The 18,554-nt window shown below is 39.0% G+C and overlaps 1 protein-coding gene across 2 annotated transcripts in view; it reads left to right on the forward strand.

The window, feature by feature from the left end:
• The window catches only part of RPS24 (ribosomal protein S24), a 209,455-nt gene that overhangs the window by 44,475 nt on the left and 146,426 nt on the right, over positions 1 to 18,554 (forward strand). Inside the window, exon 5 of one of the 2 annotated variants that reach the window (XM_075758648.1) lies at positions 9,295 to 9,305. The exons of the other annotated variant lie outside the window; for it this stretch is intronic. The gene's annotated coding sequence lies outside the window, so the exon portion shown is untranslated. Of the gene's footprint in view, positions 1 to 9,294; positions 9,306 to 18,554 lie in introns of those variants that run through there. 2 annotated transcript variants of the gene reach the window in all.

Below are 18,554 nucleotides of genomic sequence, written 5' to 3' on the forward strand. Positions count from 1 at the left end.
AAATCTACACTGTGCAAAAGTGCTTATGTTCACTTAATACCAAATAGTCACTACAACCTTAAATCAGGTTTTTTAACCTCTGTTGCAGTGTTACTCTACTTATTTTCTGAAGATGTCATTAAACACTTATTTAAGTTTTTATCTTCATGTTAAAACATGAAGAGAAACTTTGATTTACTTTCTCTGTTAGATTTAAAGGAAATTACTTATGATGGTCAGTTTGTCCACCTCCACTTCAGTGAAAACTTCTTGTCTGGGGAATGTTTCGTGAGATCTATACCATAGTGTGTTACTCTGCCTCTGGGAACAGTCTTTTCAAACCGATTAACTGCATACTTACATATATACTCTAAAATTATTTTTTAATGTGGAGTATGTTTATATTGATAAACTGCGAAGTGTACTATATTGCAGGAGCAGTGACGAGTAAAGTACAGATCTAGACCCAGTCTATTCTTTGGCCCTAGAGGGGTTCTGTTTGAGACAAAACAGTCATATGTGCGTATTTGGTCAACTTGTGCGCACTGTGCCGGCAATCGATGTTTGGTATCCACACATAGGTGGACGTGGTAGTCTTGTATGGTACACGTTTCATACTGAAATTGTGTGTGCCAAGACAGTGATTCTTCTCGGTTGCTTTAACTTGGAAAGAATACTGAGCAAAAGTTTGTAATAAAACCCCTATGCTAAAAACTTGGACTTGTTGTTATCAAAGAATGGCAATGAGGCTCTGTAGTCTGTCAGGAGCCTGTAGATCCTGACTCCTGTCACCTGTCTGCTTTTAGAAACAATCACTTAGATCTGGGAATTATGCCAAGAAAGCTGTATGGGTAACCAACTCTAAAATACTACATGCATCTAATAGGCAGCTTTTAATATGGTGTGGTTTTCTTTACTTCTTGAATGGTCAGTATGGCCTCAACTGGCCACTGCTTGCTTCCTATGTGGCAGATGAGGAGGAGGTAAGATGTGGAATGATAACTGGGTGGTGGTCAGCTTGCTTGAGTTCAGGAGTGAATTTCATGCTAATGTAGTGGCTATTCAAGCGTGACTGAAAATGCATGTCAATTGGGGTAGATTCTTTAGTATGGCTGGCTGATTCTCAAGTGAATTTTGCTAGATGAACTGTGTAATCAAGTCATCGTATTATAAAGCTACAGGATGTGTACTCCATGTATAGATGTTTAGTAATGAAAATTATTACTGTAATTTTGAGCTCAGTAGACATTTTAATGTTAGAAGGAGAAACAGGCTGGCTCTCTGTGATGGCCATTGTGATGAAGGCCAAGATAATCTATCAGCAAAAGTCTTTGGGCTTTATTTTTTAGATATGCAGAAACATGGTCAACTGGTAAAATGCAGTTTGCTACATAAGTCAAGTATTTAATTTTATAAAAAAGATAAATTAGTTGACAACATGAAATAATATTGGTTGGAGGCTTGTTTGCCCAGTGATGAAATTATAGCTCTTGCTAACAATGCTGATATACTTAGGATTTTCTCAGTAATGCTCTTTAAACCCTGCTTCTGGCTCACTCGTAGCTACGAGCAACTATTATAAACATGACTAATAGTCAGACTGATGCACTGTAGCATTAGTGAGTGCATATATTTGAGCAGAGATTTCAACTGTTGCCCTTTATTGCATGCAATTGTTGTTACAAGTCAGGTATATATCCAAAACTTAAACACTTCAGATTCTAAACCACTACAATCTGTGATGCTTGGCTAAATGCATTAAAAGGAAAGAGTTTGAGAGCTGTTTAAAAGCTTGATATTTCAGCAATAATTTCCTGGGAAAAGACTGTGTTCAGTTTTATATGACCATTTACAAACTTTCTGAACTCTTACACTGAAGAAAAAAAACCCTGATATCCTGAATCCCAGGAGAATTCAAGTAATCTTTTTAGTGTCAGTACTCATTTGATTCAAATATGAAGATTTTTAAGGAAAAAAAAAAACAAACAAAACCCCAAATGCACAGGAAAGCAGAGTTTCCAAATCTTTTTAACAACTTCAGCTCTCTTTGCTCCACAGCAGACAAGCACATGGCTTGGTTTAGAATTCAGACACCCAGATTCATGCTTCCTCTCCAAATAAGGCAAACTTTTGCTCCCTTAGATGGAAACTTTCCAAAGAAATGCCTGGGGCTTGGAGGTGGTTTTTATCCTAAAATATGGAATTTTTTTTTCCTTCCACACCAAGTAGAAGAAATACTAAAACCATCTGCACACAGATTATTATTATTGGTGAATCTCATCTTCCTTCTCAAAGTAGTGTTGGTTGTCTTCCTGTTTGAATGCTTGCAGAGTGTTTTGTGACCTTGAACTAGGAGGATATTAAGCATAGTTTGTTGTAGCCTGGTTATAGTGTAGTTACAGAGGATAATGCTTTGTAATGTTCTCGAAGAGTCTACAGCTGCTTTTTCTTTACCTTCCCCTCCCCTTAAATACAAGTCATTCTCTTCAAAAATAAACAACAAACCCCACCCCAAAGCACCAGTGAAGAGTTATCAGGTATGCAGATAATGTTGTCCTGAGGGATGTGTGCCCCCAAGTGTCCAGAGACTGAGGACTGTGACCAGTGGTTTATATCATTCCAGCGATGGTGTGCCAGTACCGTTTTCTGTTGCGTTATGGTCTCTATAGGGACCCATGTTTGACTAAAACTTTGCTATTTTAAGAAAAAGCTTTGCTCAATTGACAGGCCAGTTGAAACAATGTGATTTATGCCTGTTGTGAGACAGACTTTCCATGTAACCTGCAAAACCTGTGTTCACATGCTAATGGGGGTCCAAGTCTCATCCCAGAACACCCTGGAAGGCACTACTTGCATACACTATCTCTTCCCAAATGAGCTTACAGCCTAAGCTGTGACTGTGATTTGTTTTTGGCGAATTTAACCAGCTGGCTGTAACTAGTAAGCTGGGAGGAATTTGAATCTTTATGATGACTTAGCAAGAAAACAGCCCTTTTTATGCTAAATAGTATAGTCTGTGCAAGGTAGTTTCTCTTCTACTCTTCAAGTTTAGTCTGACTTTCTCTGGGTAGCGTCTGTCTTTTTGTATCATCTTTAAATGCCATATGTGTTTGATCCAGCTGGAATCAGTAACTGGGAAATTTTTAGTTAATGGCAGATGCTTTGTAGGAACAAGAAGCCCTCCAAAAAGCAGAGAGGCAGCAACTTTCCAGGCAGCAGAATGAACTCTTGTGGTTGTGATAAGAAGGAAAGCTGTTGTATACATGGCAGCAAGGCTTGTCTGTAGCTACTCTGGGCTTGACAAAAATGTAGCCAGTTTAAACTGGGGACATTTTCAGAGATAATGAAGGCTCTGCAATAATACCTGGACAAAAAATTATTTGTAGATACAGTTATCTTAAGTTTTCATCTTAGTGTGTTAACTCTGTGCTGTAAAGTCTCAGATGACAGCAGTTAGAAGCAGAGATTTTTCCCTCCTTAAAAAGGGTTGGTGGCTTTTGCATCTAGATTGCCCTTTTATAGGGTGTGGAAGATAAGATCTGATGAAAGGTTATGTCGTAAGCACATGCAAATACCATAATATGTATAGTTGCCTACAACTGTCCTGAAGCAGATCTGAGATTGTTAATATAATTTAAATAAGAAAAGAAATTTCATACACAGGGTATGAACCAAGACAGGCATGTGCTGTGAAGAGGTGGGAACCATCTGAGAATGTGCTGTAGAAGACAGATTTACTTGTGCCCTGGTTTGCCTGTAGCTGACCACACATCTGCCTACTCAATCCATCATGAATGTTTGAAATGCCACTGTAAGTTTGGGTGAATGAGAGTGTACTGTACCAAGGTCACTTTGCCAGGTTTGTTAGTGACAAAGCAATACCAGCTTGGGGGAAGAGAAACCCTGCTGCTTCTCCCTCACCCCGGACTGCATCAGATCATCAGGCAGTAGAAGCTGTTGTCTAGAAAGCTGCAGTCACAAACGGGTGGGTGGATGTTGAAGTCACTAGGATGCAAGGTCTTGCTAGTGGGAAAGGCTGGTCAAAAGGTAATGAGATAATTAAACAGTAACTGCAATCTACTACTGAATGCTATAAGAGCAAACCTATTTACAAGGGGGAATAAAGTATCTCCTTTTTGTGACAAGTGGTTGAAATTGCTTTGAACTAGATATATGTTGCCTGGTGTGCTGTCACAAGGCTATGCAGAAGCCACTAGAAATCCTGAATTAGAAAACCTATGACGAGGTAAATTCTAAAGTCTCTACTAAATGCTGGAGATCACTCCTACAAGTTCTGTGTAGTAAATCAAGACTGAAGCAACAAAGCATCAAATGCTTGTCAAACTGTCTCGATAAAATGGTTTTATCAAATCACTTCATGTTTGCAGTTGAACCTTGTAATAAAAGCTCCAGACAGGGGCTTGTCATGTTGTTTACTTCTTGACTGCACCATAAACTTCCTGCGTGTCCTTGGAGTTGTTCAGTATAACCCTCTCAGTTCTCTAGTGCTGAAAATATGACTAAATTTTTCCTTCTGTTCCCCATTTTGTCTGAGACTGTACTTCATAGTGGTCAATATTTCCATAATTCTCCAATGGCTTTCTCATTCCACCTGCAGCTTGTATAAAGTGATATAAAATAACTTAAAATCATGTTATGTAATCATATGATTCACCAATTTGTTTTTATAAGGATTTATTTAAAAATAAGTTGGTTTTCTGTTCCCCCACCCCCAGCTTTGTATACCACAGTTTAAAGAAAAAAAGGAGATAAGTGTATTTTTCACAATAGTGCCTTTTTGGAAGGAGTTGATTGTGTTTAGTCAAGCTCTTTAGATAAACTGCAGAAATGTCATTCTCAGCTTTCTCAAAGTGCTGCAGCTAGCAGACCACAGGAACATACGAATAGGTTGTAGATAGTGTGAACAAGTTGATCTGTTCACAGAACTCAAACTGGGGAAAACCAAATGTTCGGGTGTATAGAAAGCCTTTAGTCTCCCTGCATTTGTTTCCCAGCTCTATAGTGCAATTTTTAGTCTCTTGAGGCGTTCAGGTGTTGGTTATTGAGCACTGCAGGTTCAGGTACCACTGAACACTGTTCATTCATATGTATAATTTTGAGATGATACTTGAGACAGTAAATTCTGAGAAGTTCACTTCAATTTACAATGTTTATAACCTGAATGCATGGTAGTGAATGAATCTGGCAGGGATAGAGTTAAAGGCTTCCTCTCTCTAGACCACCAGATGCTTTTGAATGTGCTAACAAGGATGGGTGGATTAGCAGGTGCTTCATGCAGGAAGGCTAATGAGGTTCATTGGCAATTGGGGATATGAAACAGCAGGGGAGGAGTAAGAGAGATTGGGGTCTGGAAGAGTGATGGTGGGGTTTCTGGCTGAATAAGACTGCCCAATCCATGCTGCAGCTGCCTTGTCTTCTTGTTCTGTGACTAATAGAAACTCTTTTATAATATATATTTACCTTGTATGCCATTGGTGGTGAATACCATGGAGCTTTCTCCTTGCTTGTGAACACTGGTGTCTGTGGGTTAATTGTGCTGTCATCCCTGGACTGCAACTCTTAAGGTTTCATTGCTGTTATGTGTAATTTTATTGCCTGTGTTTGTTCTCTGTATACTCAGTTAGTAGCTTTGTCCTGAGAGAGACTGTGCCCTAAACTGCCAATGACTCACCTTAATGGGGTGGACCACAGATGCTGCAAGTTTGCCTTCCAAAGTTCCTCCACTCCAGCTGGGCTGTCAGGGTGAGTTAACCAGATTAATTTGGTCAGTGCAGCTGAGTGGATTGTTATAGTACCAAAGTCAATGAAAGGCACTAAACAGAATAGCTCTGCTAAATCCCGAACTGTCCAGGATCTGTCCATCCCCTCCCTGAAGAAAGTTGTTTTAAAACCTTTTTCACTTTTCAGAGTTGTCTTTTTTTTTTCTGGATTCAAATGACATTGTTTTCACTCTCTTCCCCACCCATGTAAAAGCAGAAGGTCTTGCAAAGGATTGTGTAGACACTTGTAGGCAGTAAGAAAACTTAAGAAGTGTGATAGGGTCATAAGATGTGCTGCTCTATCAAACTGAAATGTAAACAAATACCTGATGTCAAGGAAGATCCATTGTCTGCCTGGCTTCTACGATAAGTCTGGTATAGTTATGTTTGTTTAGATTACAAGAAAGACTGTGTTGAAAATCTTCTAATGTGTAAAAGGAAGTATGTTTTCAAATAAACAATGGTAACAAAGATGCACAATTTCTATTCAAACTCAGCCAAAACTGTTCTTTTAGCCTCAGTCTGCCATATTGGGACTAAATTGATTATAGATTTCTACCTCTTCTAACCAATAATGTCAAACCTACTGTATCCAAATGATCATATTTGGCTAAAAATAAACGGAATTTTGAATTTTTGGGGTTTAGAAAATAGGAAAGATAGTCATTGCAAGATGAAGAAAAACAATAGTAGGTAAACACAATAGCTGGACTTGTCACAGCTTTGTCTGCAAAACACTAGCTGTGTGAACAGCTAATGTGTGTACATATATTCGCTTACTTTGTGTGTGTGCATATATTCCCTTTATACCACCTAACCTGCCTAGTGGTGCTGCATTTCTCTGTTCAAGGCATTGTGCAAACTGAACAAAGCTTGTGGCAGTGGGACACTTAGTAAGTCTGTAGTATTCATAAGTTTTCCGGTTTGGGATATGTCAAATGACTTTGCAGGTAGACATTTAAGTAGTTTCCTAGGAAAAATAATATATAGAGGAAATTTGACTTTAAAAGGGTTTCTCAGGCCCAGGTCTAGGGATGAGAAGCCTTATAGAGCTTCCTGGTTACTGCTGAGATCCATAAGGTACTCGGTTTAGTCTGAAGTATCATTTATTTTTTAGGGCATTCTGGTCCAGTGATAGAGTTGAGGTAGGCAGAGTTGTCCAGGCTGGGATTTGATTTAATACAGGTAGCTGTTTCTGGGCTAGAGTTTCCCAGGTTGTTCAGATTCCTAAGATGACCTAAAAAGATGAGTTACTGACATGAGGGGAATAAAGATGACACATGTGACCCAGCTGGTTCATGTGACTTGCACCTCTGTGCTGCATGGCAAGAAATGTATGAATATAGAAACTCTGTTGACAGACAAGGTTGGTGATGTTAATGAAAAGTGGCAGTTCCACATCTCCAGTGCCAAGTGCATTACTGAATAATTCAGTCCTTCATACTGTACGCTTCACTTAAATTTCTCTTGGAAAGGGATTTATTAGTTGGCATAGTAATTCTACTACTGTCCTTCTCAAAGCTTGGCCATGGGAATGCAATAGGGTGTGCTTGGGAGCAAGAAAGATTTATAGGAGACAAAAGCTTAGCCTGTCATCTATCTACTGTAGATTCTATGATAGATCCTAGGAGCTATTCCAGTTAAGAACAGCTGAGAAGGGGGGAAAAAAATGAAAATGCTTTTTCAAATTAACATGTCACACAGGAGTACTTAATGCATGTTACTTGGAACATACATTCTTGTAAGGAGAAGGTTTCTTTTAGGTTGTGGATAATCCTCTATCCCCAGGAGTTTTTCTTGGCATTATGTATTTCTATGAGCTCAAAATTCCACCCAGTGAACTCCTCTAACTTTCAGATTTTTGCAGTAAATTGGGGCTACTTAACATGAGAACTCAATGTCTAAATGAAGAAAAAAAAAAAAGAAAATTTTACTAATTCTTTTGAAGCAGAGTTGACAGTTTAAATTTACTGGGCTCCAACTTTGGAAAAAGCACAATAGCTCCCACAACAGAAAGCTTCCTTGTGCAGGAGTTCTTAAGACCTATCAAGTTCTTTCAAATGCTGAGCATCTATGGGAAGTACACTGTTGGGTTTTTTTAATTCAAGGCAGATACTTTGGTATCAAGGAAGAAAGGAGGGTTTGTGTTATCAAGTCCATGGCAGAAGCAGAGGACGAACTCAAGCCATGACCTTTAATGTGGAACAAATCATGGGACCTCTTTTGTGCCATCTTGTACTTCACAGAGGACTCTTGTTCACTTAACTGGTATAAAAGTCTAGTCTGTTTCTTTAGATGGTGTTGGTGTATTGCTGTTTTGCAAAGTCATCTCAAACTATAGTGGAAAGTGGTGGGAGTAACTGGACACAAGCACCTTGAACTGCTTCCCTTATCATATTGAGATAATATAGTCTTGTATTTCTGTGGATTTACCAAAAGTTATGCTCATAACTTATCTTGATGCTTCAACATTTGATAAGATCATTGCTCCTGTGTTTCTTCCACATTGTGAAGCTCTGACTAATGTTTTCAAAGCACTTGGAGAGCCACAGAATGATGGGTAGGTATTATGTTTACTTGCTGGTTTATCTCATTAAAAGTAATACCCATCACCTTTCTTTTCTTCCGGAAGTAATTTTTTGTGCAGAATACTTTTCTGTTAGTGCTTTAATGCTCTTCAGCAGAAGATGAGTGAGAGCCTAGGCTGTATATAGTTGTTTGCCTAGAAGAGAGAGTGTGGGTGTGGTGAACCATAATTTACAGAGATGATACTGTTGATCTTGAAGTGATAGATTTGACAAGCTGTCAAGGAGGTGGGTTTTCTCTCTTTAGGCTGCGTTTGAAATTACACATACTTTAACAAGACATTGAAGTCTTGCAGACTACTTGTGGAACAGAGGTAGTAGCAGGTGGATTTGTACCTTAGGCAACAATAGCTTGTAGGCTTGTATAGCCTGGTGGGTAACTCAAGCTCCTAATGCAATGCTTTTCTAACTGGGTTGGTAGGGTACTGTGTTCTTTGTCAATACTAATAGCCTGGTACATGCAAGACATAGGCTTCTGTTTTGCTAATGACAGCATTTTATGTATAAGTATGTAAGTTTCTTCAATTGCTTTAATGCATTAACAGCATCAGTACCCAGACCTCCTCCAGCACTTTTTTCTACTCCTGCCTTTTCAGGTGACTCCATACATCCAACTTTGAAGGTGTCCCTCTCTGACTTTGTTCAGTAAACAAGTGAGGAGATTAAATTGAGCTACCCAGGGATTGCATTCAGCCATCTGTTCAAGTGGATCCCTGGCTCACTGAGTTGCCCTTTGATTATGCAGGGCTTTTTAAATTCAGATCAACTTTTTCACTTGTAACAGGGATCTTTTTACACCAGGCATTCTTATGTCTTTCCATATTGTTATGGAACTCAGAGGGAAGTGTATGTTAACAAATAAAAGGGAGTTGAGGCAGCTCATGAAAGAGCTGTAAGAACTTGAGATACGGAAACATAGGGAAAAGTGAACAAGATTTCTGTACAGATAGATGGAAAATGACTGGGGATTGGGGAGGAAGGTTATATTCTTCAGCTGGACTCCTTAGAGCTAAGATCAGAGTAGTGCCCCTTAAGCAGGAAAGCACTTCAGTTTAAGTCTTATTATATTCAATTGCTGTTGGCTGCAGAGGAGAGCAGAGGTAACCTGCTAGCTGTGAATGAGAGTGCTCAGGTATTAGAAGCAATTGAGGCACAGAAGCACAGAGCTTCATCTGACCTGCTGAGAGCAACCTTGTTTCTGGTACTAAACCGGTACATGGCTTCTTAAATGCAAGCTCAGGTGTTTGCCTACTCTAGAGCAGTTGGTAGTTTAGACTAATCCTTAAGCGCATGCTTAAGTACTTGGCCTCATGAGGGACAAGCAGCATGATAAACAGTAAAGAAAGGTGTTGTGGGTTAAATAAACAGTAAAGAAAGGTGTTGTGGGTTAACTTGCCAGGCAGCCAAACACTCCACAGCCACTAGCTCACTTCCACCTCCTCCCTCAGTGTGAAGGGGAACAAAATCAGGAAAGGCAAAATTTGTGGGTTGAGATTAAAACAGTTTAATATGACTGAAGGAAGAGAAAATAATAATGATAAAAACATACAAAAAAAGTGATGTACAATGTAATTGCTCACCACCTGCTGACTGATGCCCAGCCCATCCTCAAGCAGGGATCACAGGCCTCTAGCCAACTCCCCCAGTTTATCTACTGAGCATGATGGCATACTGTCATTGGCCAGTTTGGGTCAGCTGTCCTGGCTGTGTCCCCTCCTGGTTTATTATGCACCTCCTCACATTACTTAGCAATAACTAAAAACATCAGTGTGTTGTCAGTATTATTCTCATCCTAAATCCAAAACACAGCACTCTACAGCTACTAAGAAGAAAATTAACTCTATCCTTGCCAAAACCAGGACAAAAAGACAGCACTCTAGAGCAGTTGACATTGTGTGGTGACCCATGCCTGTTGAAATAACTGGTTTTTATGCTGCCAGCAAGGTCGGACATCTAGGGTTACTACGTAATCCATGGTTACTGAATTGGGAGCTGTATTCTGTACAACAGTGATTCTGCGCTCTCTGTAATGGGGTACTGACTTGGTGTGAACTCTGTGTGCTGCAATGGCAAAATGTCCAGTGTGAACCTTGGGCAGACGAATAGAGGAGAACAGCAATCAGGGGTGATGTTATGTCTTTGTGCAGTTTTGCACAAAATTTCAGGCCAGTACTGGAATGCTTTTGTGCTTGATGCACACTTTCAGTCAGACACTGAGGTGGAGGGGAGAAGATGATGAAAAGAACCATCATGTATTTGAAGTCTGGTCTTCAGTGATGGATTTAAGGAGCATGATATGTTTGGGTGGTCAGGAGGATTAAGCAGTTCATTGGTGGCTATGTTGTGGTACTTCCATTTAGAGGAAATTCTAGAATAATAAATACCTTTTTCATCTAGCAGGAAAAACACAAAAAGCATAGATGTCCAAAAGCTGAACCAAGAAAAGTGGAAGTTAAATGTGAAACACAATTTTTTTGCTAGGTGAAGCTGATTAACTGTTGGATCAAAGCATCAGGAGAATTGTGGAGTCTGTTTTCCCTTAATTCCCTCAGGTTAAGACTAGAAAGTACAATTTGATCAAACAAGTTTCTAGCTTAAACATATAGATAATTGGTTAACATTTTAAGTGCAATCTCAAGCAGGAAATTATATTACTCTGTAATGGCGTTCTTTGGTTCTAATACGTCTGATCAGTTTGGAGAAAAAAGAATGGAACACTTTTCTGTCACTGAAAAATTGCATGTCATTTGAGTTTGATCTGGAGAATAAGAATGCTTTTGTTGGGTTTTATGTAGCATTTTGTTCTTAAAGAAAACCAGAATTTCTTTATGCAAAGACATTCTGATTTCATGAGAAGGTAATGTCAAGAGAAAATCTTGTGTGCACACATAGTGTTTATTTTATTTTGAAAATGCATTTCAAGAAGCTATGTTGTAACAGTGGATTGTTGCATATCTGATAGCTCAAGATCAGGAAGAGAGGACTGAAGCTCCTTAGAGAAAGGTATATGGTGTTTGTTTACCATCTACTGCTGTTCTTTTGAAACATATCTGTGAGCAGAGTATTCTCAAGGGATGTTTATAAAACAAGCCAGGAGCCTGTCAGCCACTCAGCCTTTTCTCTGTGTTCTGGTGAGGAAGTTACATTTCCTCTGTGTTTTCCTATCCTTCTTGTGAGATAAAAATAATCTGAAATCCGCAGCAATGTAGACAACTATCTGGCAGCTGCGAACCTGGCAGCCCAAGTATCCTTTTGAGAAGAATTTGCCCTGGCAAAAATCTTTGCATGTTGGGGAACTCAGTTCATGCTGTCTTGCTGAAGTACTGGGAGCCTCTTGCATGCTTTCATCATGCAGTTCCTATTTAACATTTGCTCATTATTAGACACCCCTTCTTTAAGTCCTCAGCTTTGCGCAGAGTTTTATAAAATGTTTCACTATACTGGCCTTAAAGGGTTTTATTGACTCTGACTTCATGGAAGCATGTAATGAGTAAATTACTTCTGCTTACATATGATTCATTCTTTGCCAGTGCTTCTTTGGGGAGCTTTTCTGTTGCTGCTCTAAGAATAGTCCCTATTCTAAAAATCAACAATAGCATCTATTGCCAGAAATGAAAAAAGTCTTTTTTTTAAAAAAAAAAGAACAATCTGATACCAATAGTCAACTCTCATGGCACCTCTTGCCTGAGTAGAACAATAATGTTAATATATGGCAGTACATTTGAGCTTAGAAACACAAATCTGGAGATCCTTTTTCAACTCTGGACTTAGTTACGTGTAGGCTTTATACGGGATTTAGTTGAAATTTTGTTTTGTTAGTAAAGTTCTAATTGCAAACTATAAATTATTCAATTAAGTTCTCTTGTGAAACTTGGCTCTGAATTTCTGAATGACTTAATTTCAAACATGGTTTGTTGAAAGGTAACAGCAAAGGAACTGTTTTCTTCATGTTATTCACAACTACTCACATTTAGTATTCTTATTAGGAAAATGATAAATTTCACTTAGCCATATGGAACCTCAGAGATATTCTGTAACTCAATAGGTATTTTCTGTGTGCTGCCTTAGGCTTCAAGGGGGTAAAAAACCAAACAAAAAAACCCAATAACTGCCAGGAAAAAACCCCCCAAAAAACTCAACCAAACAAAAATACCTCAAACCCCAAGCAAAACCTTATCTAAAGCAGATGAGCATAAAGACTGCTGGCTGAAGTCCTTACTATGTGTGTAACGAAAATGTGTGTCACTGTTTACCTGACCTTGTTAGCACAGAAATGGTTCATGAGGTGTACACAAAGAATGAGGTTTCAAGTATCACAGATGTAAAGCCAGTCATTGCAGTCAGAAAGTCAAGGCAAATAGGAGTCTCGCAGTATTGTAGACAAGTGTAGTACCTTTAACTGACTTCTGAGCATTTCTGTGATGATGTGCCTGCAAGGGTTTGGTGTGATACTACGTGCATCGTGGCAGCTGTTTTGTGAAGCTTCATCCTGCACTTGCCCATGTGAATGTGTGATGGGTAAAGCCACAAGGGCAAACTCAGGTACCTATTGGACAATCAACAGTACTAGCCACTTAGTGAGGTCACACTTCACGAAGCAGCTAATAACTGCATTGGTATCATAGTTATCCCCATGTTTGTTTTGCGATAATGTATAGCAGCAACAACTCAAATGTCAAGCTTGGCAAAAGTTCTGGGACAAAACCTCAGTAACAAGTCATCTTTATCCTGTGACAAAAATCACACAGAATAATAAGCACTTGTTGTATTGCAGGACTGAATGTGATGTATCTGACTGAAGGGTCATGAAAAACAGTCTATCCAGAGGCTTTATAATACATGCTGTGTGTAGTAACACACAATCAGTGGCCTCTGGCTTCACTGAGTCTCTCGCTTAGTCACCTGGGATCTTGATTTTTGTGCAGCTAAATAAGAATTTCAGGGCCCTATTAAGGTGGTGTATCTAAACTGTGTTGAACATGACCTTAAATTTTTTTGCAGATCTACTTATTTTTACTGAGGTGAAGTATATAACTCTTACCAAGGTTCAGCTGGAAGGAAGCAGCATATGAGCCCCAGCTTTGCCAGATGATCCAGGCTCTGATGCTGCTTTGCAGATAAGAAACATATTGATACTCTGTAGCTAGCCCATGATAGGGTGGATAACTGCATGATAGAGGTTTCTGGGACCTGAAAAAGGTTTGGGCAAAATGTACTTGTACTCCAGGCCTGGAACAATGAGAGACTCTCTGATTTATGGTCTGTACGTGTACCTGCTTGCAGGTCCTATCTGTATACAGAAAAGCTTCAAACAGAGTAATTACATAGGTGTGTACAGATGGTGACTTGTGAGAAAACTGGAGATCACAGACAGATATTCCAGGAGAAAATTTGGGGCTTACATTGCTAAATTAAATATTAACTTAGCATTAGGATCTCCTTTTCATGTGTAGGATTGAAAGAAAGATTTGGCACTCTAAGCAAAAGAGCATATGGTATTTTTTCCATTTGAAGACTGTACCTGAACTAGTGAATCAAATCACAGTTGTATTGTCTGTTTATCGTGCTTTGAACTAAAAGGTACTATGCAGTCTAAAAATATTCTGGTGACTCCTTTTCTAGGGATCTATCACTGTTTAAGTATGTAGTTGTAGCCTATTGTGTTGCTTCAGTTAAAGAATGCTTTACATGATACCAAATACATTGCAGCTGGTTGTCAGTAATTTCACTTATTTTGAAATACTTGTAAAAACTTTTGATTTTGTAGGGTTTTATTTGTCTTGTGGTGTAGGAACTTCTATTTTAATGTATACAGAAAATTGTTTCAAAACAGAAAAAAAAAAATACAAGAAGGCAAGCTTTTTCAGGAGTTAATTTTGATGAAGAATCGAATCTTTTTTCCCGTACTTTGACTGTAGTATATCTAAATGGTTGGCAGTTAAATATAATCATCTTTATAAAGCTTAAGACTGATCTTTCTTTTCTTGTAACTCATCTATCCACCTAAAACACAGTGGTACTAGAAAAGGCAACTCTTCAACTTCAGCCTTGCAAAGAGACACATGTGCTTTTTTGGTAAGTCAGGTGCAACTACTCTTGCAACTTGGGCAGCCATGTCTGTATCTGCTGACAGAACTAGCCTGGCATACCTAAGAAATGGTTGTGAGCAAATCCGCAGCAGCTAAAACTCCCAGTACTTAGTCTTGCAACTTCCAATCAAGTGCAGCGGCAGTCTGGTTCTGAAGGTATCAACAGAAAGGAGAAATGGATCTGGCTGTGGTGATGTCTGTCAGTGCTCCCCACACAGGTTCACTACTGTGAAGAGCACTGTATTTACACCCCAATCCCAAAAGCACTTCAATAGTACCTTCCTGTCACACTGTGCCTACTATATCTAATCTGTAGCTTGTCCCCATTTCGTCTTTGCCCCTTCACATACAAGGCCGTTCAAGGTATGTGTATGTAACTTCCATTTTTATTCCTGAAGAAATATTTTAATTCAAATACCTGGTGATACATGATAACTTTTAGCTGCTGCCAGAGACATAGGAGTGAGTAAGTCTTCCACATTTGGAAGAAAGTGTAATGTGGTAACTAATAAATGCTCCAAGGCTTCCTTTGGTCAGAGAGAGAATACCTTGTGTATTTGAATAGGCAGAATTTAATCTGCAACAAATCTTTCTTCTATGGGCCCTGTACCTTTAAACACTCCTTGCTACAGCATGGTCAGGTCACCAACTTTGAGGTTATTGGATTGTGCTGTGGGCTAGCAGGGAACAACATTCAAGCCCAGTGTACAAAATGGCTTTGTAAATCAGAGCACAGGCTGTCTTGTGTAGAACTGTTGCTCCTGCAGACAATGCCAATCTCTAGGGTTCCTCAGAGCAGGACCTCCTCCATATGTTCTCACTGGCTGCAAAAGCCAGTGCTGCAGTGAGGGGGCTGTGCTTGTGGCGGGAGACTCAGATGGGAGGACTGAGAGGCAGAAGCTACTGTTGTGCTCAGTGTCAGTGGAGATAGAAAGAAAGTGGATCAGTGGTTTTCCTGTTCTAATACAACTCCAGCTGGTCATTTGTTGTGAACGCAAGCTCTAGGAATCTTGGTAGTATAAAAATTAAGCATTTTGGAACAACAGCAGTGATGGTGTGGAACAGAGTGGCTTATGGTATCACGGGGCTATTTTGATAGCTTGTTTAAATAAGGGACTGTGAAACAGTCTTTTAATTGGCTGCTAGTTGGAGAAGTGTTTCTGTTGGGTACAGCAGACATGGGAGTTGATTGCAGGAGGTGGAGCTAAGAAGCCAGGGTCATTCTCTGCATCACAGGTTTTGAGATAGAGGCATGTTTCTGTTTATCTGAATCAAGGTACTTCTGAGCAACTTGGTATGTGAAAAAGCTTTATTCTTTCTTCTGACTTGGCAGCATTCCTCAGTAGTCTTCATGTAACATGCAGGTCAGTATGTGAGTGAATTAAAGCGAACCAATGCTCTCCCAACACATTACCCTATGTGTTTGAAAATATTACTGGATAACTTATAAAATAATTTAAAAATTTAGAAATCTAAAATCATACTTATTTTACAGTTGGACAAGCTGAGCCAAAGAGCATATTTATTACAAAAATCTGATGTGACCTAGACGCTTACCCCTCACTTTTAAACAATAATTTAGGAATTTAATCCCTATTGACATGCAACTGGATGAACTTGAACTTTGAAAGAAATTTGAATGAAAATATCACCTGTATGTCCTCTGTTTTACAGTAATTCAGCAGTTCGTGTTTCCTAAAGAAATCTGAAGTTCTAATCTCACTTCAAAGTCATGCTTGTAGTGGCCTTGCCTCACTAAATACTTCAGTAAGAAATCTCTGGCTTTACACTTATGCTCCCGTGTTCTAATCACTTTGTGTGTACGTAGAGCTAAGCATGTTGTTTGATATCATCAGTAGCTGGATAATATTCTAAGTGGTTTTGGACTTCTTGCTGTGTTACTCATTTAGACTTTTCATGTCTTGCATAGAGAGAAGAATCTTTCAATGTACACTAGAGCCTTTGGCTGAAGGATAAGAAAAAATATTGAGAAGGGATTTGTTACTACAACATCTTGCTGACTCTTTTCCTTCTTTGATGCAACTTTTTTACCGTTGCTTTTTTTTCCTGCTGATCCTTGAAAACATCAACTAAAACTAGAATGTTTGAATGCGGGCTGTGAATTGGCTTCTGACAGCAGAGGCTTCATTAAGCAAACTGCTTCTTAAGTGCTAGTAATGTGGTATAACTGGGAAAATGTACATGTAAGGTGTTTTTCCAACTATGTTAACTACAACTGCATGTGTAAATGCAGGGACCTTAGTTATTCTATATGAGTCAAGGTTTTTTCTACTGTCCTTGGCATTGTGATTAGACTATGTGGAAAATAGATAATCTATAATACTTGAAAAGAAATGCTGCTTCTTGCAGAAACAGATATAAAATACATCTTGGATTACCCTTCTGATTTGCAGTTGTTTCTTGACTGAATGCATGTGACATGCAGAACCAGCCCTGTGTGATCCTTTTCAAACGCATCCAGGAAACTGACTCCCAGATGCCAAACTGGGAAATTGAATAGTGATTTTTCAGTGGATGAAGTCTGTCATTACATCAAGAAGTCCTCAGACATGTAGGTTTGGAAAAAAGTCTAGTCCTACTCTATGTAAAAGTAGGCTAAAGCCTGAAAAATAAGGGTTTGATTTAGTTTTGTTTTGCCTGTTTTGTGTGGATAAGACTTTGACTTTTGGACTGGAATGATCAGCAAGCTACTGTCAGAGCTGGTTGTGTATGTGTGTGGCTGTTGATATCAATACCCTGCAGTCTGTGTGGCTTCTCTTAGAAATGGAAACCAGTGAAGCATCTTTCCTGGTTTACCAGAGTGGTGGAAGACCTACTGTAAACTGGTATCTGACATAAGTTTTAAAAAATATTCACCCTGAAAAGAAATTTTTTTCTTTGTGAGGAGCAGCATTTTGTCCAGCAGGCTTCTAAAGAGTTATGAAAGTAAGTAGATTTCAAATCTATCTTCTGTAGAAGAGTGCTCATGGGAGATTATCTAATATTGTCTGGGTTAACATGCTGGACTGAGAAAGTCAGAACACCATCCCCTATACTCACCAACCCTGTTTACTGCATGGTGGTCTTAGGCTAATTGTTTGGCCAGAAGGATTGATGCGATTATAGTTCCCTAGATGTTAGTGTCTCTCTTCCAGTGTTTGTGCTGGGTTCTCTACCATGATTCAGATAGGTTTGTTTGAAAGCTTTATAACTTCAATTAAAATATTTATTTATGATTAACATCTTGCCACTTAGAACTTGAAGTTAAAAAAAAAAAATCTGTTTATTCCTATAGAGGTCTGCTGTCCATCCTTACCTTATGAGAAAGAAATATTGTGATCCCTTGAAGCTGTTGCACTGGGTGGTTCCTACTAGAGACTTGTGAATCAAATGTGTTGGATAGCAGCAGTGGTGTCAGTGCTGCTGTGGCTGTTTTGGAAATGTGTGTTCTCAGCCTTAAAGGAGTCATCTCAGAGGGGAAAAATGATCTTCTCTTCTAAACTACCAGTGCATTCAAAATTGTGTGAGGAAAATCTGGGCAAAACAAAATAAGATGGGATGGGGGAAACAAAATCATTGTGTTCTCCTTCTCAGTATTTGTTGTTAAATGCAGCTTGATAATACCTTATGTTGCTGCTGCTTCAATTTATTGTTTGTTCTGCTGAGTATATTGAAGGTGTACATCACGTCAGGATTGTTCTATGGGATGATCTGGCATTAACACTTTTGGTGTGCCAGGACAATAAATATATAAATAAAAATCATATATAACTTAGGAATTGGTATTATTATGGCTTAACTGTTGTGTTATTTGCAAGTTACACAGTTAGACATAAAATCTCTGTCAAATTATGTAGTGAGACAACTAAGCAGGAAAAAAGAACATAAGTGCCTGCTTAACATAATAGAAAGGTATTTGTTTGATCAGTAATCAATTGAAGAGTGTCTGACTAACCTTTTCTTTATATTCCGTGCTTCAAGGCTGTTAGACAAGTTTTCACCTGGTGGCAAAGATGATGGGAAAACACATCACTTACAGTAAGAAATAGTGCCACAGCACTGAAAAGATAGTAGCAGCTTAGTGATTAAATTGTGTTTGTTTCCCCAGCCCCCACTTCACA

The sequence above is a fragment of the Balearica regulorum genome, chromosome 7 (assembly GCF_011004875.1).
Source record: "Balearica regulorum gibbericeps isolate bBalReg1 chromosome 7, bBalReg1.pri, whole genome shotgun sequence".
NCBI classification, from domain to species: domain Eukaryota; kingdom Metazoa; phylum Chordata; class Aves; order Gruiformes; family Gruidae; genus Balearica; species Balearica regulorum.